Raw genomic sequence first — 24,950 nt, forward strand, 5'->3', positions numbered from 1 at the left:
AAAATATTCCAACTTCTTTATTTCAGAAGGAAACTGACAGAAATAACCTCCTTTATGCTACCAGTGCCCACCCTCCAGCTTAATTCCCGGCTTACCTTATTCGCAAATGGTAAGGACCAAAAGAATTGTTTCAGATCCGGTAGTAGCTGAGACTAGAGATGGCCAAAACGGGTCATTAAGTTGAGCCGGGGCCCGGCGGATCTCTCAGTGAAAAGATACGGATCTTTTCGCCGAGCCCTCGACTCGCTTTTTGAAAAAAAAAAGGGTAATACACATGACCATGTAAAAACACTGATCGATGGCTGGGTGCAGAATCGCCATCGATGGCAACCATCGATGCCGTTTGCACCGATGGCCATCCCTGCACCGATGGCAGCTAATCTTTCTATCACTTGTAATCACAGCACTGTATTCAGTGTCTACAGAGGTAGTACATCTCAGATGCCACAGGTGGCAGCACTGAGATCAGTAAAATGGATTGTAAACTGAAATGGATCACCTTTTTTGGGATCGGCGGCTCGTTCGTCCTTGAATGGGATCCGTTCAAAAGATTTGGTTCATTCGCGAACGACCCATCTCTAGCTGAGACCCAAATCGATGCCCTGATTGATCGCTTTAGAGAAAGGGGTTATCGAAATGAGTCTCTTGCACAGGCCAGACAGAGTTTCTTTACTGACTAGGCAACAGCTTTTGGAGCCCACAACTCCCATGGAGGAGAGTCCTATCCTACAATGGGTTATCAAATTTAATTCCACCAGCCCAGCTATTAACAAAATCTCCAAAAATCTTTGGCCCATAACTAGCTCAGATCAAGCAATAGGGCTGACAGGTTCTAGATTGCTATCTTGCTACTGGCGTCCCCCAAATTTCCGTGACATGTTGGTGAGAGCCGATATTACAAACTATGGTTCTCCACCAAAACCCCCACCTTGGGGATGTATACGGTGCACATGCACGGCGTGTTCATGCATGATCCTGGGCAACACATTTTACCATCCGTTATCAGGGGCTACGTTCACAATTGGGCACACCTTGAGCTGTCAGTCTAAACTTGTGGTGTGTCAGTTAATATGTCCTTGCGGTCTTTCCTATATAGACCGAGAGGACTTTTAAGGAACACATTACATCACATCGTTCCACCATTCGTGCCGCTTTGGCAGGAGGTAAATGTGAACTACCCATCCCGAAACATTTTCTAGCCCTGAAACACCCTTTACCCTCTTTACGCTATCGCAATAGATAGATCACATTCCGCCTAATGTAAGAGGAGGTAATAGGGGTCTTACACTTCTGGAATGTGAAACACGCTGGATTTTCTCGTTTAGAGACATCGGCCCCCAAAGGGCTCAGTGAGAATCTGGGCATTGTCTGCTTAACACGCAGCTAATTATTTGTTTATTCCTTACCTGCCGTTTGACATTACTGTGATATTTTTGTGCTATTGTTGTGAATTCAGAGCCATCGATAGATGATTGATCGATTTATCGATATATTTCTGCTCAATATGATATTTTAAATGAGCGTTTGGCACATTACCTAGGTTCTGATAAGTTGGTATACCATCCTGGTTTTATATCCTATAGCTTTTCCATACCGGCCGTTTGTGTTAAGATGCGCAGATAATTTAGTTGCCACTTTTCTATTTGCGATTATTAACAAGTGGCTTTTTGTATATATCATATGATGTTGTCAGCATCATTGTCATCAGTAAAGATCGTTTTTCTAATGTTAATATAGTTGCGTATCTTACATACATAACATCTGGTATGTTGAAGTACACACAGAGACGGTGCATAGCTCCGGGTTCATTCAGCATGTATCGCACAGTGTTGGTTTTTAAATGTGCGTCCTGTTCTGTATTTGTATTTGTATTTGTGTACTGTTTCCATGGTGATGATACTGACACTAGTAAAAGCCGGAGGCGCGATCATGTCATCAGCCGCTGTCCCGGAAGTCGGGTCAGCCGGCGCCAGCGTCTCCCTTGCGCATGGTAGTGGGTGTATAAAGGTATGTGTACTGTTTAATTGTGTTGAGCCTGATGACAATGCAATAAAAGCATTGAAACATTGCTATCCCACTAGCCTTCCATTGCCTTATTGCCTGAGAGTGCCGTGCCCTCCAAGTTACCTACAATCTGTAAAGTAAGGGCACCCAGCAAAGTATTCCAGCGTTGGAGCAGTGAGTGTTGCCGGTCTTTGTGTATATATATATATATATATATATATATATATATATATATATATATATATATATATACTGTATGTCTCCATCACAAGTTGGTACACTTACACCCTTATTGTATCCTGCACACAGCCGTGTGCCCACCATGAGTGCTATAAGTGGAATGCAACTCGGGACCGGAAATGATGGTCCTGGATCATTTACTCAATGAAAACCTTTTCTGTGTGTTTTTTCCTTAGAAAGGCCAGCACTGCTCACATTATTATATACATTAAAATAAAAGATGTTTTGCAAAGGATGCTTAAAACGCTTTATTGACGATATTTGTTTATTGTGGAGCGGCACCAATGTGGAATTTGAGAACATGCTCTCTGAGCTCAGTAGCTTGACCACCACAGTTTGATTTATGGGCTAAATCAATGCAGAATCAATACATTTTCTAGATGTCACTGTATTTAAGAGTGGTAATACACCGGGAAGCGCTCTTTTTTGCAAAGAGACTGATATAAATTCTATCCTTTTTGCAACCAGCAATCACCCACCAAATCTCAGACAGCCTACCTATTTCGCAGTTTTTGCGTGTCTTTAGGAACAATCCTGACCCCATGAGAGAATAGGTACTGATCCAAGAGATGCGGTCCCGTTTTCTTGTTAGGGGTTATTTGAATAGACTGCTTGATGCTTGTTTACTTAAGGCACGACAGAAATTGACCTCTAAGGTACAACGTGAGGGGCCGTCCAATGTCTACGTCACGCAGTTTGATGGGAAGTCCACTGTGATTTCAAGGTCAACACGCAAACATTGGCCAGTAGTAGCTTCTGACCCAACATTGGGTATTTCCTTTCCAGTGAAACCAGTGATGGCATACAGACAAATTTAATACAACTCCTTATGAATAAACTACAGCCTTCCCCTGAAGATCCTACCTGGCTATTTACAAGGAAACCTGGATGTTACAAATGTGCTGGCTACACTACATGCAATTCACTGATACCTGCTGCCAGTTTTCCCCACCCGCACAGTGACCACCTGATTAAGATATAAGCTCCATTGTCTTCCTGATTTTGTCATAGACTTGCTTCATTGCCCTTGTGGATTGAGCTACGTAGGGATTACCAAATGCACTTTCCAAGAGAGAATGACAAACCATCAAAGTTCCATCAATAAAGCATCATCGAAGAGAGTATCGGACAAACCAGTGGCACAACATTGTGTTGTGCAGAAACATCAGGTGGCATCGATCAAGTGCCGCATCATTGACTGGGTCCCTCCACCGCCCAGACAAGGCTATAACACAATCTTTTAACCGGAGGTTTCCAGATTATCTCACTAAATTGTGATTATTGGGTGATAATAACGCCTAAATTCGCATTGTGATTTACCTTTTAAATCGCATGAATGTATTATTATTCACATTCCTGAACAGGGCATGCGAAAAAGCCCTGTCCCTGCAAAATTATCTCCCTGCTCACCCCTATGGCTATCGCAAAATGTATCACTTGTGTCTGCGCATGCCCAGCTGCAGGGAGGAGAGGGGGTGGGGACTGGAGAAGCCAGCCAAAGAAAAAAAAATGTCGGCAAGTGTACATATGAAAAGTAGAGCAGTAGGCAATGAAACACTGTTAATAAAACACCCTACACAGATCACAACAGAGCGTGCTGCACTTTGTTGTGCACATAGACTGTGCTCTTTGAAGAGCTCCTGTGATTAGGATACATGGCATGAGGGGGGAGAGTGGGTGATGGGTGTCAGCTACAATACACTCTCCCTGCCTGTTTATGATGTACGATCCACAGCAGGAGGGGAAGAGCGGAGGATGGTGCTGTAATGAGCTCTCCCTCTGAGCTCACACAAAGGTCACTTCTGACAGCCTGTGCGGTGCTCTGTGGATGGCAGGAGGGGGAGAGGGGGTGTTTGACGGAGCTGCACTGTTATCCCTTTCCTGCCTGGACACACACACACACTGACATTGCAGCAGCTGCAGTTCTATCTGCCACCTGAAGCTGGCGTTATAAGCCACTCTGTTTTTTTTTTTTTTTTACAATTCAAGGTTAGTTAATTTGAGCATATCGCATTTCTTATTACAATTATGGGAAATGCGATATGCTTTCTAAAATAAAAATGCGATAATTGGCCTTTGGAGGAGAATTTTGCGAATTCTCCAATTCCACTTTAGTACATTTAAGTGAAACTAAAATAATGCGAAAAGAGTGTGAAAACACCCATTTTCACATTATTTCAGTAAATATAATGTTAATAAATGGGCCCCTAATTCACTAGATTTTAAAAATAATTTGATTCAAATGTTAATTATATCACTGATAATAATATTCACAGTGGAGATATACATTTGTTGTGGCAGGCCTCTAAACCTGTGATGCAGGGTTATATTTTTGCCTATATCTCTTTACAGAAGAAAAAATATCAACCTTGATTAAAAAAAGCATCTTCAGAGGTTTCCTCTGCATATTCCCGAATATTGACCAACCCATCAGATTGGACTCGCTCAATATATAAAGATGCAAAATCAGCATATGATACCATAGTTACAGAGCGGGCCAATTCAGATTTACAATTCATGAAGAATAGATATTTTAGATGGGGTAATCATCATTAGGTTTATGGCCTTTGGCTGCTTTTACTATCTCCTCAATAAAAATAGATTCAACCACGATCACTGATCAAGTTCAAATCAGGACGCCTTTTTGTCTTACTTTAAGTCACTAAACCAAGCGCCACCACATTATCCTTTGAATACTTCACAATTTCTTAATCAAGCAGAATTACCACATTTATCCGCTGAACACAGGGAAGTTTTTATACCACCTGTCACTGATTTTAAAGTATAGAATATTATTAAATCATTACCTCTCCACAAAACCCCTGGGACAGAGGGCTTCTCAACCTCCTATTATAAATTACTAAAAGCTGAAATAACTCGACAATATAATTCGATCCTAGTGGGAAACTAAACCCTGACCTCTTTCAATAAGGCCAGAAAAATTGTTATTCCAAAACCTAACAAAGATCCTACAATAATATCTTCTTATAGACCCATTTCCTTACTTAATCAAGATTTTTAAATATTTACTAAATTAATGGCCTCTCGTTTTCAGAAAATTCTTCCTTATCTTTTAACACCCCAACGGAATGGGTTCCTTAAGAATCGGCATTCAGTCCATAATGTCAGATCTTTGATTGCAGCCATATATAAAACTCACTCCAATCACAGTAAACACACGGTTATCCTTACCTGCGACGCGGATAGGGCATTTGATAGGGTTTTTTGGAAGTACTTGGAGACACTTCTCCAAGTTCAATATCTCGGTTCGGAATTTATTCACTTTTTTCAGACATACTGGGTGAGATTCTATGGTTTGCGCTAAATGCGCATGTTTTATTCGCGCACCACATCGCCACAAATCGCCTTTTTCAAAATCGCACTTTTCAGTCAAAATTCGATTATTTAATGTGATGCGCATTTGAGGCTGAAAAGTGCGAAGAGGTGCGATTTGCGGCGAAGAGGTGCGATTTTTAGTAACAAAAAGTGCGATTTCTTCCGCCGGTCATGTGCGAGTTTTGGACCAACCGGAGTGCGATTTACAAAACTGTCTCCGCATGAGTAAGAACCCCAGAACCTATTGGCCCACCTGTGTCCCATCCATTATGCATCACACCCCCTATATAAAGGGGCATTGGCGCCATTTCACTCTTTGATAGGAAGTAAGGAGCATGGAGAGGAGCAGTGGAAGCGTGAGTTCAGGAAGAGGTGTTGGTGGCAGAGGGAGCAGTGGCAGAGGGAGCAGTGGCAGAGGGAGCAGTGGCAGAGGGAGCAGTGGCAGAGGAAGCTGTGGCAGAGGGAGCAGTGGCAGAGGGAGCAGTGGCAGCAGCCAGTCAAGTGTGAGAGGCAGCAGTGTGGCAGGCAGCATGGCCACAGCAAGGCCAGCCTCAGCCCAGACCCTGGCCGTCCAGCCCCAGCAGGAGGAGGTTGAGGATCCGCTGGCATCCCCATCCTACAGCCAAGCCCTAGACCATACCCCACACCAGCTGCAGGAGGGCCACATGTCAGAGGTGGAGGAAGATGCTGGTGAGGAGGAGGAAGACCCTGGCATGGAGGAGGAGGGCGACATGTCTGGTGGTGAAAATGAGGAGGAGGAGGAGGTGGTAGCTGGTCGCAACAAAAGTGGCCGGATGGTGAGATTTTCCTATGAAGAAAATGTGGCACTTGTCCGGGCTATCATGCCAGTGTTCGAGCGTCTGCTTGGAAAAAGCAACTACAAGACCACTGCCCAGCGCAAACGGGCTATATGGAAGCGGTTTAACGATATAAAACGCCAGTTAAAACATAAAATGGCCCTGGAGATGGAGGAGGCCACCAGGACTGGAGGAGGAAGCCCCACCACTGTCAGCTACAATGCGTATGAGGTCAAGCTGAAGCGCATCATCCCACCTGAGGTCCTGCCTGGCATGCATGTGGCGGATTCCGACAGGCCACAAACGCCACCGAGAGCTGGTAAGTGTGACCCCATGCAATCTTTAACATACATGCCAATGTATTATACCTGTAATGTGCACTTGTATTGTTATGCTTTGTAAAGTGCTGCTGTGGAACTACATAGCCCAGCAAGGTCATGCACAAGAAAATGTCTGCTCCTACTTTCAAATTGCTGATAATGCTGGGCCCTGTAGTTCCACAACTACTCATATTGATTATCAGTGTACCATTCTTTCTAGCAGACTAACATGTATGTGTAGAAAAACCCTGTGGTGTACTGGTGGTTTAGCTGCCATGCCTACATACCACCGATTAACCAACAGTTGTCATGTGTACACTAGTTTACTACTAAGCTTTAAATGAAATAATTGACAATAAACCAAAAAAAGGTGGTCAAGATATAATGCAGTCCTTATCCATTGGGTATTGTCCATTATTGTAAATTCAATGCATGTTTTCAGAAAATGCTTAGCCTTAGCAATGTCCATAATGCCTGTCCATCTTTCCTTGTACAGATTGTCCGTCCCGAAGTGCTGCGGCATCCAAGAGAAGAAGGCCCGTTGCTGCTGAATCTGCGGAAGCAGGTAAATGAACAAACCACACCCCATTACACATACAGTACACACACCCATGTTACATCAACAAGATCTCAAACTACATTCAGCTCCTGCTGCTACATTGCTACAGAAATGAATGTAATCTGAGCTAGGCATGTGATATATTCTTAATGCCAATGTTGCATGCTGTATCGGGGTACATGTGTAAGTGCATAACACCCCTAGGTATGTGCGTCAGCCATCTATAGCCCTATGTAACACAGTGTATACGACAGTGTGGCCTATATATGCATCAATACTTACCTCTTCATCTGTATCCACAGGTGCTATACAACTAGGGAGCAACACAACAGATTCTTCAATAGTGGTGCTAGACGAAATGGACATCATTCTTGATCCGGTCGACACCTTTGCGGCAGAGGAAGAAATGCAGACCTCGTCATAGAGTGATCTTCCCCCAAGTGGGGTGTCTCCCAACCCACCCCCAACCACCCACCCACCCCATACAGCAGCTACTGCTTCCCAAGTAGCTAACTCCTTGGTAAATTTCAAAGACAAACAGTTAGAATTCATGGCCTCTCAAAGCCTCCAAATAGGTAATATACAGGGGTACATGCGTGACACCTTCCTTCAGTTACGCAAAATTGCACGTAGTGTACGGGTAGGTGTAGGCACTCAAGTGTGCATTGCCAACAGTATTGACACCCGTTTTGCAGAACTAACTGCTGCAATAAGGGAGCAGAATATGCATATTGGAAGCCTGGCACAAAGTCTAACAGCACTAACCCAAACATGCACAGCGCAGACCAATGCCCTACTAGCTATGCAGGCCCAAATACAGCAGCAGGAAGGCAATGTGAGAGGTGGCACTGCATCAACCCTCAGCAGTGTATCCAGCACCCCAATAAGTGGCTCCCCCACCCCGTCGTAGTGTGAGGACCCGTGGTGGGCTTAGTGCAGGGTCGAGAAGTGGTGTAGGGCTGCCTGATGCTGGGAGAAGGTAGCTGCTATATCAGTGTGTTTAGTCATTGAAATGCCAAAGATCTTTGTACATGGCCCCACAGTTGTTATTTACCACATGTCAAAATGCAGAATGCTTCACCCCAAAAAAAAAACAAAGTAAAAATTGCTAACCGCATACCATTGGTAATACTACATAGAACACTGAGGTCGCTCCCGGAGGTAGTGAGGAATAATGTGCTCCGTAATACTACATAGAACATTGAGGTCGCTCCCGGAGGTAGTGAGGGATAATGTGCTCCGTAATATTACATAGAACATTGAGGTCGCTCCCGGAGGTAGTGAGGAATAATGTGCTCCGTAATACTACATAGAACATTGAGGTCGCTCCCAGAGGTAGTGAGGGATAATGTGCTCCTTAATACTACATAGAACATTGAGGTCGCTCCCGGAGGTAGTGAGGGATAATGTGCTCCTTAATACTACATAGAACATTGAGGTCGCTCCCGGAGGTAGTAAGGGATAATGTGCTCCTTAATACTACATAGAAGATTGAGGTCGCTCCCGGAGGTAGTGAGGGATAATGTTCTCCGTAATACTACATAGAACATTGAGGTCGCTCCCGGAGGTAGTGAGGGATAATGTGCTCCTTAATACTACATAGAACATTGAGGTCGCTCCCGGAGGTAGTGAGGGATAATGTGCTCCTTAGTACTACATAGAACATTGAGGTCGCTCCCGGAGGTAGTGAGGGATAACGTGCTCCTTCATACTACATAGAACATTGAGGTCGCTCCCGGAGGTAGTAAGGGATAACGTGCTCCTTAATACTACATAGAACATTGAGGTCGCTTCCGGAGGTAGTGAGGGATAACGTGCTCCTTAATACTACATAGAACATTGAGGTCGCTCCCGGAGGTAGTGAGGGATAATGTGCTCCGTAATACTACATAGAACATTGAGGACGCTCCCGGAGGTAGTGAGGGATAATGTGCTCCTTAATACTACATAGAACATTGAGGTCGCTTCCGGAGGTAGTGAGGGATAATGTGCTCCTTAATACTGCATAGAACATTGAGGTCGCTCCCGGAGGTAGTGAGGGATAATGTGCTCCTTAATACTACATAGAACATGGAGGTCGCTTCCGGAGGTAGTGAGAGATAATGTGCTCCTTAATACTACATAGAACATTAAGGTCGCTCCCGGAGGTAGTGAGGGATAATGTGCTCCTTAATACTACATAGAACATTGAGGTGGCTCCCGGAGGTAGTGAGGGATAATGTGCTCCTTAATACTACATAGAACATTGAGGTCGCTCCCGGAGGTAGTGAGGGATAATGTGCTCCTTAATACTACATAGAACATTGAGGTGGCTCCCGGAGGCAGTGAGGGATAATGTGCTCCTTAATACTACGTAGAACATTGAGGTCGCTCCCGGAGGTAGTGAGGGATAACGTGCTCCTTAATACTACGTAGAACATTGAGGTCGCTCCCGGAGGTAGTGAGGGATAATGTGCTCCTTAATACTACATAGAACATTGAGGTCGCTCCCGGAGGTAGTAAGGGATAATGTGCTCCTTAATACTACATAGAAGATTGAGGTCGCTCCCGGAGGTAGTGAGGGATAATGTTCTCCGTAATACTACATAGAACATTGAGGTCGCTCCCGGAGGTAGTGAGGGATAATGTGCTCCTTAATACTACATAGAACATTGAGGTCGCTTCCGGAGGTAGTGAGGGATAATGTGCTCCTTAGTACTACATAGAACATTGAGGTCGCTCCCGGAGGTAGTGAGGGATAACGTGCTCCTTCATACTACATAGAACATTGAGGTCGCTCCCGGAGGTAGTAAGGGATAACGTGCTCCTTAATACTACATAGAACATTGAGGTCGCTTCCGGAGGTAGTGAGGGATAATGTGCTCCTTAATACTACATAGAACATTGAGGTCGCTCCCGGAGGTAGTGAGGGATAATGTGCTCCGTAATACTACATAGAACATTGAGGACGCTCCCGGAGGTAGTGAGGGATAATGTGCTCCTTAATACTACATAGAACATTGAGGTGGCTCCCGGAGGTAGTGAGGGATAATGTGCTCCTTAATACTACATAGAACATTGAGGTCGCTCCCGGAGGTAGTGAGGGATAATGTGCTCCTTAATACTACATAGAACATTGAGGTGGCTCCCGGAGGCAGTGAGGGATAATGTGCTCCTTAATACTACATAGAACATTGAGGTCGCTCCCGGAGGTAGTGAGGGATAACGTGCTCCTTAATACTACGTAGAACATTGAGGTCGCTCCCGGAGGTAGTGAGGGATAACGTGCTCCTTAATACTACGTAGAACATTGAGGTCGCTCCCGGAGGTAGTGAGGGATAATGTGCTCCTTAATACTACGTAGAACATTGAGGGCGCTCCTGGAGGTAGTGAGGGATAATGTGCTCCTTAATACTACGTAGAACATTGAGGTCGCTCCCGGAGGTAGTGAGGGATAATGTGCTCCGTAATACTACATAGAACATTGAGGTCGCTCCCGAAGGTAGTGAGGGATAATGTGCTCCTTAATACTACATAGAACATTGAGGTCGCTCCCGGAGGCAGTGAGGGATAATGTTCTCCTTAATACTACATAGAACATTGAGGTCGCTCCCGGAGGTAGTGAGGGATAATGTTCTCCTTAATACTACATAGAACATTGAGGTCGCTCCCGGAGGTAGTGAGGGATAATGTGCTCCTTAGTACTACATAGAACATTGAGGTCGCTCCCGGAGGTAGTGAGGGATAACGTGCTCCTTCATAATACATAGAACATTGAGGTCGCTCCCGGAGGTAGTAAGGGATAACGTGCTCCTTAATACTACATAGAACATTGAGGTCGCTTCCGGAGGTAGTGAGGGATAATGTGCTCCTTAATACTACATAGAACATTGAGGTCGCTCCCGGAGGTAGTGAGGGATAATGTGCTCCGTAATACTACATAGAACATTGAGGACGCTCCCGGAGGTAGTGAGGGATAATGTGCTCCTTAATACTACATAGAACATTGAGGTGGCTCCCGGAGGTAGTGAGGGATAATGTGCTCCTTAATACTACATAGAACATTGAGGTCGCTCCCGGAGGTAGTGAGGGATAATGTGCTCCTTAATACTACATAGAACATTGAGGTGGCTCCCGGAGGCAGTGAGGGATAATGTGCTCCTTAATACTACATAGAACATTGAGGTCGCTCCCGGAGGTAGTGAGGGATAACGTGCTCCTTAATACTACGTAGAACATTGAGGTCGCTCCCGGAGGTAGTGAGGGATAATGTGCTCCTTAATACTACGTAGAACATTGAGGTCGCTCCCGGAGGTAGTGAGGGATAATGTGCTCCTTAATACTACGTAGAACATTGAGGGCGCTCCTGGAGGTAGTGAGGGATAATGTGCTCCTTAATACTACGTAGAACATTGAGGTCGCTCCCGGAGGTAGTGAGGGATAATGTGCTCCGTAATACTACATAGAACATTGAGGTCGCTCCCGAAGGTAGTGAGGGATAATGTGCTCCTTAATACTACATAGAACATTGAGGTCGCTCCCGGAGGCAGTGAGGGATAATGTTCTCCTTAATACTACATAGAACATTGAGGTCGCTCCCGGAGGTAGTGAGGGATAATGTTCTCCTTAATACTACATAGAACATTGAGGTCGCTCCCGGAGGTAGTGAGGGATAACGTGCTCCTTAATACTACATAGAACATTGAGGTGGCTCCCGGAGGTAGTGAGGGATAATGTGCTCCTTAATACTACATAGAACATTGAGGTGGCTCCCGGAGGTAGTGAGGGATAATGTGCTCCTTAATACTACGTAGAACATTGAGGTGGCTCCCGGAGGTAGTGAGGGATAATGTGCTCCTTAATACTACGTAGAACATTGAGGTCGCTCCCGGATGTAGTGAGGGATAATGTGCTCCTTAGTACTACATAGAACATTGAGGACGCTCCCGGAGGTAGTGAGGGATAATGTGCTCCTTAATACTACGTAGAACATTGAGGGCGCTCCCGGAGGTAGTGAGGGATAATGTGCTCCTTAATACTACGTAGAACATTGAGGTCGCTCCCGGAGGTAGTGAGGGATAATGTGCTCCGTAATACTACATAGAACATTGAGGTCGCTCCCGAAGGTAGTGAGGGATAATGTGCTCCTTAATACTACATAGAACATTGAGGTCGCTCCTGGAGGCAGTGAGGGATAATGTTCTCCTTAATACTACATAGAACATTGAGGTTGCTCCCGGAGGTAGTGAGGGATAACGTGCTCCTTAATACTACATAGAACATTGAGGTCGCTCACGGAGGTAGTGAGGGATAATGTGCTCCGTAATACTACATAGAACATTGAGGTGGCTGCCGGAGGTAGTGAGGGATAATGTGCTCCTTAATACTACATAGAACATTGAGGTCGCTCCCGGAGGCAGTGAGGGATAATGTTCTCCTTAATACTACATAGAACATTGAGGTTGCTCCCGGAGGTAGTGAGGGATAACGTGCTCCTTAGTACTACATAGAACATTGAGGTCGCTCCCGGAGGTAGTGAGGGATAACGTGCTCCTTAATACTACATAGAACATTGAGGTCGCTCCCGGAGGTAGTGAGGGATAACGTGCTCCTTAATACTACATAGAACATTGAGGCGGCTTCTGGAGGTAGTGAGGGATAATGTGCGCCTTAATACTACATAGAACATTGAGGTCGCTCCCGGAGGTAGTGAGGGATAATGTGCTCCTTAATACTACATAGAACATTGAGGTCGCTCCCGGAGGTAGTAAGGGATAATGTGCTCCTTAATACTACATAGAAGATTGAGGTCGCTCCCGGAGGTAGTGAGGGATAATGTTCTCCGTAATACTACATAGAACATTGAGGTCGCTCCCGGAGGTAGTGAGGGATAATGTGCTCCTTAATACTACATAGAACATTGAGGTCGCTCCCGGAGGTAGTGAGGGATAATGTGCTCCTTAGTACTACATAGAACATTGAGGTCGCTCCCGGAGGTAGTGAGGGATAACGTGCTCTATAATACTACATAGAACATTGAGGCCACTCCCGGAGGTAGTGAGGGATAATGTGCTCCTTAATACTACATAGAACATTGAGGTGGCTCCCGGAGGTTGTGAGGGATAATGTGCTCCTTAATACTACATAGAACATTGAGGTCACTCCCGGAGGTAGTGAGGGATAATCTGCTCCTTAATACTACATAGAACATTGAGGTCGCTCCCGGAGGTAGTGAGGGATAATGTGCTCCTTAATACTGCATAGAACATTGAGGTCGCTCCCGGAGGTAGTGAGGGATAATGTGCTCCTTAATACTACATAGAACATTGAGGTCGCTCCCGGAGGTAGTGAGGGATAACGTGCTCTATAATACTACATAGAACATTGAGGCCGCTCCCGGAGGCAGTGAGGGATAATGTGCTCCTTAATACTACATAGAACATTGAGGTGGCTCCCGGAGGTAGTGAGGGATAATCTGCTCCTTAATACTACATAGAACATTGAGGTCGCTCCCGGAGGTAGTGAGGGATAATCTGCTCCTTAATACTGCATAGAACATTGAGGTCGCTCCCGGAGGTAGTGAGGGATAATGTGCTCCTTAATACTGCATAGAACATTGAGGTCGCTCCCGGAGGTAGTGAGGGATAATGTGCTCCTTAATACTACATAGAACATTGAGGTCGCTCCCGGAGGTAGTGAGGGATAATGTGCTCCTTAATACTACATAGAACATTGAGGTCGCTCCCGGAGGCAGTGAGGGATAATGTGCTCCTTAATACTACATAGAACATTGAGGTGGCTCCCGGAGGTAGTGAGGGATAATGTGCTCCCTAATACTACATAGAACATTGAGGTGGCTCCCGGAGGTAGTGAGGGATAATATGCTCCTTAATACTACATAGAACATTGAGGTGGCTCCCGGAGGCAGTGAGGGATAATCTACTCCTTAATACTACATAGAACATTGAGGTCGCTCCCGGAGGTAGTGAGGGATAATGTGCTCCTTAATACTACATAGAACATTGAGGTCGCTCCCGGAGGTAGTGAGGGATAATGTGCTCCTTAATACTACATAGAACATTGAGGTCGCTCACGGAGGTAGTGAGGGATAATGTGCTCCTTAATACTACATAGAACATTGAGGTCACTCCCGGAGGTAGTGAGGGATAATCTGCTCCTTAATACTGCATAGAACATTGAGGTGGCTCCCGGAGGTAGTGAGGGATAATGTGCTCCGTAATACTACATAGAACATTGAGGACGCTTCCTGGGGTGGTGAGGGATAATGTGCTCCTTAATACTACATAGAACACTGAGGTCGCTCACGGAGGTAGTGAGGGATAATGTGCTCCTTAATACTACATAGAACATTGAGGTGGCTCCCGGAGGTAGTGAGGGATAATGTGCTCCTTAATACTACATAGAACATTGAGGTCGCTCCCGGAGGTAGTGAGGGATAATGTGCTCCTTAATACTACATAGAACATTGAGGTGGCTCCCGGAGGTAGTGAGGGATAATGTGCTCCTTAATACATCATAGAAGATTGAGGTTGCTCCCGGAGGTAGTGAGGGATAATGTGCTCCGTAATACTACATAGAACACTGAGGTCGCTCCCGGAGGTAGTGAGGGATAATGTGCTCCTTAATACTACATAGAACATTGAGGTGGCTTCCGGAGGTAGTGAGGGATAATGTGCTCCTTAATAATACATAGAACATTGAGGTTGCTCCCGGAGGTAGTGAGGGATAATGTGCTCCTTAATACTACATAGAACATTGAGGTCGCTCCCGGAGGTAGTGAGGGATAATGTGCTCCTTAATACTGCATAGAACATTGAGGTCGCTCCCGGAGGTAGTGAGGGATAATGTGCTCCTTAATACTACATAGAACATTGAGGTCGCTCCCAGAGGTAGTGAGGGATAACGTGCTCCTTAATACTACATAGAACATTGAGGTGGCTCCCGGAGGCAGTGAGGGATAATCTGCTCCTTAATACTACATAGAACATTGAGGTCGCTCCCGGAGGTAGTGAGGGATAATGTGCTCCTTAATACTACATAGAACATTGAGGTCGCTCCCGGAGGTAGTGAGGGATAATGTACTCCTTAATACTACATAGAACATTGAGGTCGCTCACGGAGGTAGTGAGGGATAATGTGCTCCTTAATACTACATAGAACATTGAGGTCACTCCCGGAGGTAGTGAGGGATAATCTGCTCCTTAATACTGCATAGAACATTGAGGTGGCTCCCGGAGGTAGTGAGGGATAATGTGCTCCGTAATACTACATAGAACATTGAGGACGCTTCCTGGGGTGGTGAGGGATAATGTGCTCCTTAATACTACATAGAACACTGAGGTCGCTCACGGAGGTAGTGAGGGATAATGTGCTCCTTAATACTACATAGAACATTGAGGTCGCTCCCAGAGGTAGTGAGGGATAATGTGCTCCTTAATACTACATAGAACATTGAGGTCGCTCCCGGAGGTAGTGAGAGATAATGTGCTCCTTAATACTACATAGAACATTGAGGTCGCTCCCGGAGGTAGTGAGGGATAATGTGCTCCTTAATACTACATAGAACATTGAGGTCGCTCCCAGAGGTAGTGAGGGATAATGTGCTCCTTAATACTACATAGAACATTGAGGTCGCTCCCGGAGGTAGTGAGGGATAATTTGCTCCTTAATACTACATAGAACATTGAGGTCGCTCCCAGAGGTAGTGAGGGATAATCTGCTCCTAAATACTACATAGAACATTGAGGTCGCTTCCGGAGGCAGTGAGGGATAATGTTCTCCTTAATACTACATAGAACATTGAGGTCGCTCCCGGAGGCAGTGAGGGATAATCTGCTCCTTAATACTGCATAGAACATTGAGGTCGCTCCCGGAGGTAGTGAGGGATAATGTGCTCCTTAATACTACATAGAACATTGAGGTCACTCCCGGAGGTAGTGAGGGATAATGTGCTCCTTAGTACTACATAGAACATTGAGGTCGCTCCCGGAGGTAGTGAGGGATAATGTGCTCCTTAATACTACATAGAACATTGAGGTCGCTCCCGGAGGTAGTGAGGGATAATGTGCTCCTTAATACTACATAGAACATTGAGGTCGCTCCCGGAGGTAGTGAGGGATAATGTGCTCCTTAATACTACATAGAACATTGAGGTCGCTCCCGGAGGTAGTGAGGGATAATGTGCTCCTTAATACTACATAGAACATTGAGGTCGCTCCCGGAGGTAGTGAGGGATAATGTGCTCCTTAATACTGCATAGAACATTGAGGTCGCTCCCGGAGGTAGTGAGGGATAATGTGCTCCTTAATACTACATAGAACATTGAGGTCGCTCCCGGAGGTAGTGAGGGATAATGTGCTCCTTAATACTGCATAGAACATTGAGGTGGCTTCCGGAGGTAGTGAGGGATAATGTGCTCCTTAATACTGCATAGAACATTGAGGTCGCTCCCGGAGGTAGTGAGGGATAACGTGCTCCTTAATACTGCATAGAACATTGAGGTCGCTCACGGAGGTAGTGAGGGATAACGTGCTCCTTAATACTACATAGAACATTGAGGTCGCTCCCGGAGGTAGTGAGGGATAACGTGCTCCTTAATACTACATAGAACATTGAGGTCGCTCACGGAGGTAGTGAGGGATAACGTGCTCCTTAATACTACATAGAACATTGAGGTTGCTCCCGGAGGTAGTGAGGGATAACGTGCTCCTTAATACTACATAGAACATTGAGGTCGCTCACGGAGGTAGTGAGGGATAATGTGCTCCTTAATACTACATAGAACATTGAGGTAGTTTCCAGAGGTAGTGAGGGATAATGTGCTCCTTAATACTACATAGAACATTGAGGTAGTTTCCAGAGGTAGTGAGGGATAATGTGCTCCTTAATACTACATACTGTAGAACATTGAGGTCGCTCCCGGAGGTAGTGAGGGATAATGTGCTCCTTAATACTGCATAGAACATTGAGGTCGCTCCCGGAGGTAGTGAGGGATAATGTGCTCCTTAATACTACATAGAACATTGAGGTTGCTCCCGGAGGTAGTGAGGGATAACGTGCTCCTTAATACTACATAGAACATTGAGGTCGCTCACGGAGGTAGTGAGGGATATTGTGCTCCTTAATACTACATAGAACATTGAGGTAGTTTCCAGAGGTAGTGAGTGATAATGTGCTCCTTAATACTACATAGAACATTGAGGTAGTTTCCAGAGGTAGTGAGGGATAATGTGCTCCTTAATACTACATAGAACATTGAGGTCGCTCCCGGAGGTAGTGAGGGATAATGTGCTCCTTAATACTGCATAGAACATTGAGGTCGCTCCCGGAGGTAGTGAGGGATAATGTGCTCCTTAATACTACATAGAACATTGAGGTGGCTTCCGGAGGTAGTGAGGGATAATGTGCTCCTTAATACTACATAGGACATTGAGGTGGCTTCCGGAGGTAGTGAGGGATAATGTGCTCCTTAGTACTACGTAGAACATTGAGGTCGCTCCCGGAGGTAGTGAGGGTAATGTGCTCCTTAATACCACATAGAACATTGAGGTCGCTTCCTGGGGTAGTGAGGGATAATGTGCTCCTTAATACATCATAGAACATTGAGGTCGCTCCCGGAGGTAGTGAGGGATCATGTGCTCCTTAATACTACGTAGAACATTGAGGTCGCTCCCGGAGGTAGTGAGGGATAATGTGCTCCTTAATACTACATAGAACATTGAGGTCGCTCCCAGAGGTAGTGAGGGATAATGTGCTCCTTAATACTACATAGGACATTGAGGTCGCTCCCAGAGGTAGTGAGGGATAATGTGCTCCTTAATACATCATAGAAGATTGAGGTCGCTCCCGGAGGTAGTGAGGGATAATGTGCTCCTTAATACTACATAGAACATTGAGGTCGCTCCCGGAGGCAGTGAGGGATAATGTGCTCCTTAATACTACATAGAACATTGAGGTGGCTCCCGGAGGTAGTGAGGGATAATGTGCTCCTTAATACTACATAGAACACTGAGGTCGCTCCCGGAGGTAGTGAGGGATAATGTGCTCCTTAATACTACATAGAACATTGAGGACGCTCCCGGAGGTAGTGAGGGATAATGTACTCCTTAATACTGCATAGAACATTGAGGTCGCTCCCGGAGGTAGTGAGGGATAATGTGCTCCTTAATACATCATAGAAGATTGAGGTCGCTCCCAGAGGTAGTGAGGGATAATGTGCTCCTTAATACTACATAGAACATTGAGGTCGCTCCCGGAGGTAGTGAGGGATAATGTGCTCCTTAATACTACATAGAACATTGAGGTGGCTCCCGGAGGTAGTGAGGGATAATGTGCTCCTTAATACTACATAGAACATTGAGGTCGCTCCCGGAGGTAGTGAGGGATAATGTGCTCCTTAATACTACATAGAACATCGAGGTCGCTCCCGGAGGTAGTGAGGGATAATGTGCTCCTTAATACATCATAGAAGATTGAGGTCGCTCCCGGAGGTAGTGAGGGATAATGTGCTCCTTAATACTACATAGAACATTGAGGTCGCTCCCGGAGGTAGTGAGAGATAATGTGCTCCTTAATACTACATAGAACATTGAGGTGGCTTCCGGAGGTAGTGAGGGATCATGTGCTCCTTAATACATCATAGAACATTGAGGTGGCTTCCGGAGGTAGTGAGGGATCATGTGCTCCTTAATACATCATAGAACATTGAGGTCGCTCCCGGAGGTAGTGAGGGATAATGTGCTCCTTAATACTACATAGAACATTGAGGTCGCTCCCGGAGGTAGTGAGGGATAATGTGCTCCTTAGTACTGAATAGAACATTGAGGTCGCTCCCGGAGGTAGTGAGGGATAATGTGCTCCTTAATACTACATAGAACATTGAGGTCGCTCCCGGAGGTAGTGAGGGATAATGTGCTCCTTAATACTACATAGAACATTGAGGTCGCTCCCGGAGGTAGTGAGGGATAATGTGCTCCTTAGTACTACATAGAACATTGAGGTCGCTCCCGGAGGTAGTGAGGGATAATGTGCTCCTTAATACTACATAGAACATTGAGGTTGCTCCCGGAGGTAGTGAGGGATAATGTGCTCCTTAATACTACATAGAACATTGAGGTGGCTCCCGGAGGTAGTGAGGGATAACGTGCTCCTTAATACTACATAGAACATTGAGGTCGCTCCCGGAGGTAGTGAGGGATAATGTGCTCCTTAATACTACATAGAACATTGAGGTCGCTGCCGGAGGTAGTGAGGGATAATGTGCTCCTTAATACTACATAGAACATTGAGGTGGCTCCCGGAGGTAGTTAGGGGATAATGTGCTCCTTAATACTACATAGAACATTGAGGTCGCTCCCGGAGGTAGTGAGGGATAATGTGCTCCCTAATACTACATAGAACATTGAGGTGGCTCCCGGAGGTAGTGAGGGATAACGTGCTCCTTAATACTACATAGAACATTGAGGTCGCTCCCAGAGGCAGTGAGGGATAATGTGCTCCTTAATACTACATAGAACATTGAGGTGGCTCCCGGAGGTAGTGAGGGATAATGTGCTCCTTAATACTACATAGAACATTGAGGTGGCTCCCGGAGGTAGTTAGGGATAATGTGCTCCTTAATACTACATAGAACATTGAGGTCGCTCCCGGAGGTAGTGAGGGATAATGTGCTCCTTAATACTACATAGAACATTGAGGTGGCTGCCGGAGGTAGTGAGGGATAATGTGCCCCTAATACTACATAGAACATTGAGGTCGCTCCCGGAGGTAGTGAGGGATAATGTGCTCCTTAATACTACATAGAACATTGAGGTCGCTCCCGGAGGTAGTGAGGGATAATGTGCTCCTTAATACTACATAGAACATTGAGGTCGCTCCTGGGGGTAGTGAGGGATAATGTGCTCCTTAATACTACATAGAACATTGAGGTCACTCCCGGAGGCAGTGAGGGATAATGTGCTCCTTAATACATCATAGAACATTGAGGTCGCTCTCGGAGGTAGTGAGGGATAATGTGCTTCTTAATACTACATAGAACACTGAGGTCGCTCCCGGAGGTAGTGAGGGATAATGTGCCCCTTAATACTACATAGAACATTGAGGTGGCTCCCGGAGGTAGTGAGGGATAATGTGCTCCTTAATACTACATAGAACATTGAGGTCGCTCCCGGAGGTAGTGAGGGATAATGTGCTCCTTAATACTACATAGAACATTGAGGTGGCTTCCGGAGGTAGTGAGGGATAATGTGCTCCTTAATACATCATAGAACATTGAGGACGCTCTCGGAGGTAGTGAGGGATAATGTGCTCCTTAATACTACATAGAACATTGAGGTCGCTCCCGGAGGTAGTGAGGAATAATGTGCTCCTTAATACTACATAGAACATTGAGGTCGCTCCCGGAGGTAGTGAGGGATAATGTGCTCCTTAATACTACATAGAACATTGAGGTGGCTCCCGGAGGCAGTGAGGGATAATGTGCTCCTTAATACTACATAGAACATTGAGGTCGCTCCCGGAGGCAGTGAGGGATAATGTGCTCCTTAATACATCATAGAACATTGAGGTGGCTCCCGGAGGTAGTGAGGGATAATGTGCTCCTTAATACTACATAGAACATTGAGGTCGCTCCCGGAGGTAGTGAGGGATAACGTGCTCCTTAATACTACATAGAACATTGAGGTGGCTCCCGGAGGTAGTGAGGGATAACGTGCTCCTTAATACTACATAGAACACTGAGGTCGCTCCCGGAGGTAGTGAGGGATAATGTGCTCCTTAATACTACATAGAACATTGAGGTGGCTCCCGGAGGTAGTGAGGTATAATGTGCTCCTTAATACTACATAGAACATTGAGGTGGCTCCCGGAGATAGTGAGGGATAATGTGCTCCTTAATACTACATAGAACATTGAGGTGGCTCCCGGAGGTAGTGAGGGATAATGTGCTCCTTAATACTACATAGAACATTGAGGTCGCTCCCGGAGGTAGTGAGGGATAACGTTCTCCTTAATACTACATAGAACATTGAGGTGGCTCCCGGAGGTAGTGAGGGATAATGTGCTCCTTAATACTACATAGAACATTGAGGTCACTCCCGGAGGTAGTGAGGGATAATGTGCTCCTTAATACTACATATAACATTGAGGTGGTTTCCGGAGGTAGTGAGGGATAATGTGCTCCTTAATACTACATAGAACATTGAGGACGCTCCCGGAGGTAGTGAGGGATAATATGCTCCTTAATACTACATAGAACATTGAGGTCGCTCCCGGAGGTAGGGAGGGATAATGTGCTCCTTAATACTGCATAGAACATTGAGGTCGCTCCCGGAGGTAGTGAGGGATAATGTGCTCCTTAATACTACATAGAACATTGAGGTCGCTCCCGGAGGTAGGGAGGGATAATGTGCTCCTTAATGCTACATAGAACATTGAGGTCGCTCCCGGAGGTAGTGAGGGATAACGTGCTCCTTAATACTACATATAATATTGAGGTCGCTCACGGAGGTAGTGAGGGATAATGTGCTCCGTAATACTACATAGAACATTGAGGTCGCTACCGGAGGTAGTGAGGGATAATGTGCTCCTTAATACTACATAGAACATTGAGGTCGCTCCCGGAGGTAGTGAGGGATAATCTGCTCCTTAATACTGCATAGAACATTGAGGTGGCTCCCGGAGGTAGTGAGGGATAATGTGCTCCGTAATACTACATAGAACATTGAGGACGCTTCCTGGGGTGGTGAGGGATAATGTGCTCCTTAATACTACATAGAACACTGAGGTCGCTCACGGAGGTAGTGAGGGATAATGTGCTCCTTAATACTACATAGAACATTGAGGTGGCTCCCGGAGGTAGTGAGGGATAATGTGCTCCTTAATACTACATAGAACATTGAGGTCGCTCCCGGAGGTAGTGAGGGATAATGTGCTCCTTAATACTACATAGAACATTGAGGTGGCTCCCGGAGGTAGTGAGGGATAATGTGCTCCTTAATACATCATAGAAGATTGAGGTTGCTCCCGGAGGTAGTGAGGGATAATGTGCTCCGTAATACTACATAGAACACTGAGGTCGCTCCCGGAGGTAGTGAGGGATAATGTGCTCCTTAATACTACATAGAACATTGAGGTGGCTTCCGGAGGTAGTGAGGGATAATGTGCTCCTTAATAATACATAGAACATTGAGGTTGCTCCCGGAGGTAGTGAGGGATAATGTGCTCCTTAATACTACATAGAACATTGAGGTCGCTCCCGGAGGTAGTGAGGGATAATGTGCTCCTTAATACTGCATAGAACATTGAGGTCGCTCCCGGAGGGAGTGAGGGATAATGTGCTCCTTAATACTACATAGAACATTGAGGTCGCTCCCAGAGGTAGTGAGGGATAACGTGCTCCTTAATACTACATAGAACATTGAGGTGGCTCCCGGAGGCAGTGAGGGATAATCTGCTCCTTAATACTACATAGAACATTGAGGTCGCTCCCGGAGGTAGTGAGGGATAATGTGCTCCTTAATACTACATAGAACATTGAGGTCACTCCCGGAGGTAGTGAGGGATAATGTGCTCCTTAATACTACATAGAACATTGAGGTCGCTCACGGAGGTAGTGAGGGATAATGTGCTCCTTAATACTACATAGAACATTGAGGTCACTCCCGGAGGTAGTGAGGGATAATCTGCTCCTTAATACTGCATAGAACATTGAGGTGGCTCCCGGAGGTAGTGAGGGATAATGTGCTCCGTAATACTACATAGAACATTGAGGACGCTTCCTGGGGTGGTGAGGGATAATGTGCTCCTTAATACTACATAGAACACTGAGGTCGCTCACGGAGGTAGTGAGGGATAATGTGCTCCTTAATACTACATAGAACATTGAGGTCGCTCCCAGAGGTAGTGAGGGATAATGTGCTCCTTAATACTACATAGAACATTGAGGTCGCTCCCGGAGGTAGTGAGAGATAATGTGCTCCTTAATACTACATAGAACATTGAGGTCGCTCCCGGAGGTAGTGAGGGATAATGTGCTCCTTAATACTACATAGAACATTGAGGTCGCTCCCAGAGGTAGTGAGGGATAATGTGCTCCTTAATACTACATAGAACATTGAGGTCGCTCCCGGAGGTAGTGAGGGATAATGTGCTCCTTAATACTACATAGAACATTGAGGTCGCTCCCAGAGGTAGTGAGGGATAATCTGCTCCTAAATACTACATAGAACATTGAGGTCGCTTCCGGAGGCAGTGAGGGATAATGTTCTCCTTAATACTACATAGAACATTGAGGTCGCTCCCGGAGGCAGTGAGGGATAATCTGCTCCTTAATACTGCATAGAACATTGAGGTCGCTCCCGGAGGTAGTGAGGGATAATGTGCTCCTTAATACTACATAGAACATTGAGGTCGCTCCCGGAGGTAGTGAGGGATAATGTGCTCCTTAATACTACATAGAACATTGAGGTCGCTCCCGGAGGTAGTGAGGGATAATGTGCTCCTTAATACTACATAGAACATTGAGGTCGCTCCCGGAGGTAGTGAGGGATAATGTGCTCCTTAATACTACATAGAACATTGAGGTCGTTCCCGGAGGTAGTGAGGGATAATGTGCTCCTTAATACTGCATAGAACATTGAGGTGGCTTCCGGAGGTAGTGAGGGATAATGTGCTCCTTAATACTGCATAGAACATTGAGGTCGCTCCCGGAGGTAGTGAGGGATAACGTGCTCCTTAATACTGCATAGAACATTGAGGTCGCTCACGGAGGTAGTGAGGGATAACGTGCTCCTTAATACTACATAGAACATTGAGGTCGCTCCCGGAGGTAGTGAGGGATAACGTGCTCCTTAATACTACATAGAACATTGAGGTCGCTCACGGAGGTAGTGAGGGATAACGTGCTCCTTAATACTACATAGAACATTGAGGTTGCTCCCGGAGGTAGTGAGGGATAACGTGCTCCTTAATACTACATAGAACATTGAGGTCGCTCACGGAGGTAGTGAGGGATAATGTGCTCCTTAATACTACATAGAACATTGAGGTAGTTTCCAGAGGTAGTGAGGGATAATGTGCTCCTTAATACTACATAGAACATTGAGGTAGTTTCCAGAGGTAGTGAGGGATAATGTGCTCCTTAATACTACATAGAACATTGAGGTCGCTCCCGGAGGTAGTGAGGGATAATGTGCTCCTTAATACAGCATAGAACATTGAGGTCGCTCCCGGAGGTAGTGAGGGATAATGTGCTCCTTAATACTACATAGAACATTGAGGTTGCTCCCGGAGGTAGTGAGGGATAACGTGCTCCTTAATACTACATAGAACATTGAGGTCGCTCACGGAGGTAGTGAGGGATATTGTGCTCCTTAATACTACATAGAACATTGAGGTAGTTTCCAGAGGTAGTGAGTGATAATGTGCTCCTTAATACTACATAGAACATTGAGGTAGTTTCCAGAGGTAGTGAGGGATAATGTGCTCCTTAATACTACATAGAACATTGAGGTCGCTCCCGGAGGTAGTGAGGGATAATGTGCTCCTTAATACTGCATAGAACATTGAGGTCGCTCCCGGAGGTAGTGAGGGATAATGTGCTCCTTAATACTACATAGAACATTGAGGTGGCTTCCGGAGGTAGTGAGGGATAATGTGCTCCTTAATACTACATAGGACATTGAGGTGGCTTCCGGA

Source organism: Crinia signifera, chromosome 6 (assembly GCF_055691185.1).
Source record: "Crinia signifera chromosome 6, ASM5569118v1, whole genome shotgun sequence".
NCBI classification, from domain to species: domain Eukaryota; kingdom Metazoa; phylum Chordata; class Amphibia; order Anura; family Myobatrachidae; genus Crinia; species Crinia signifera.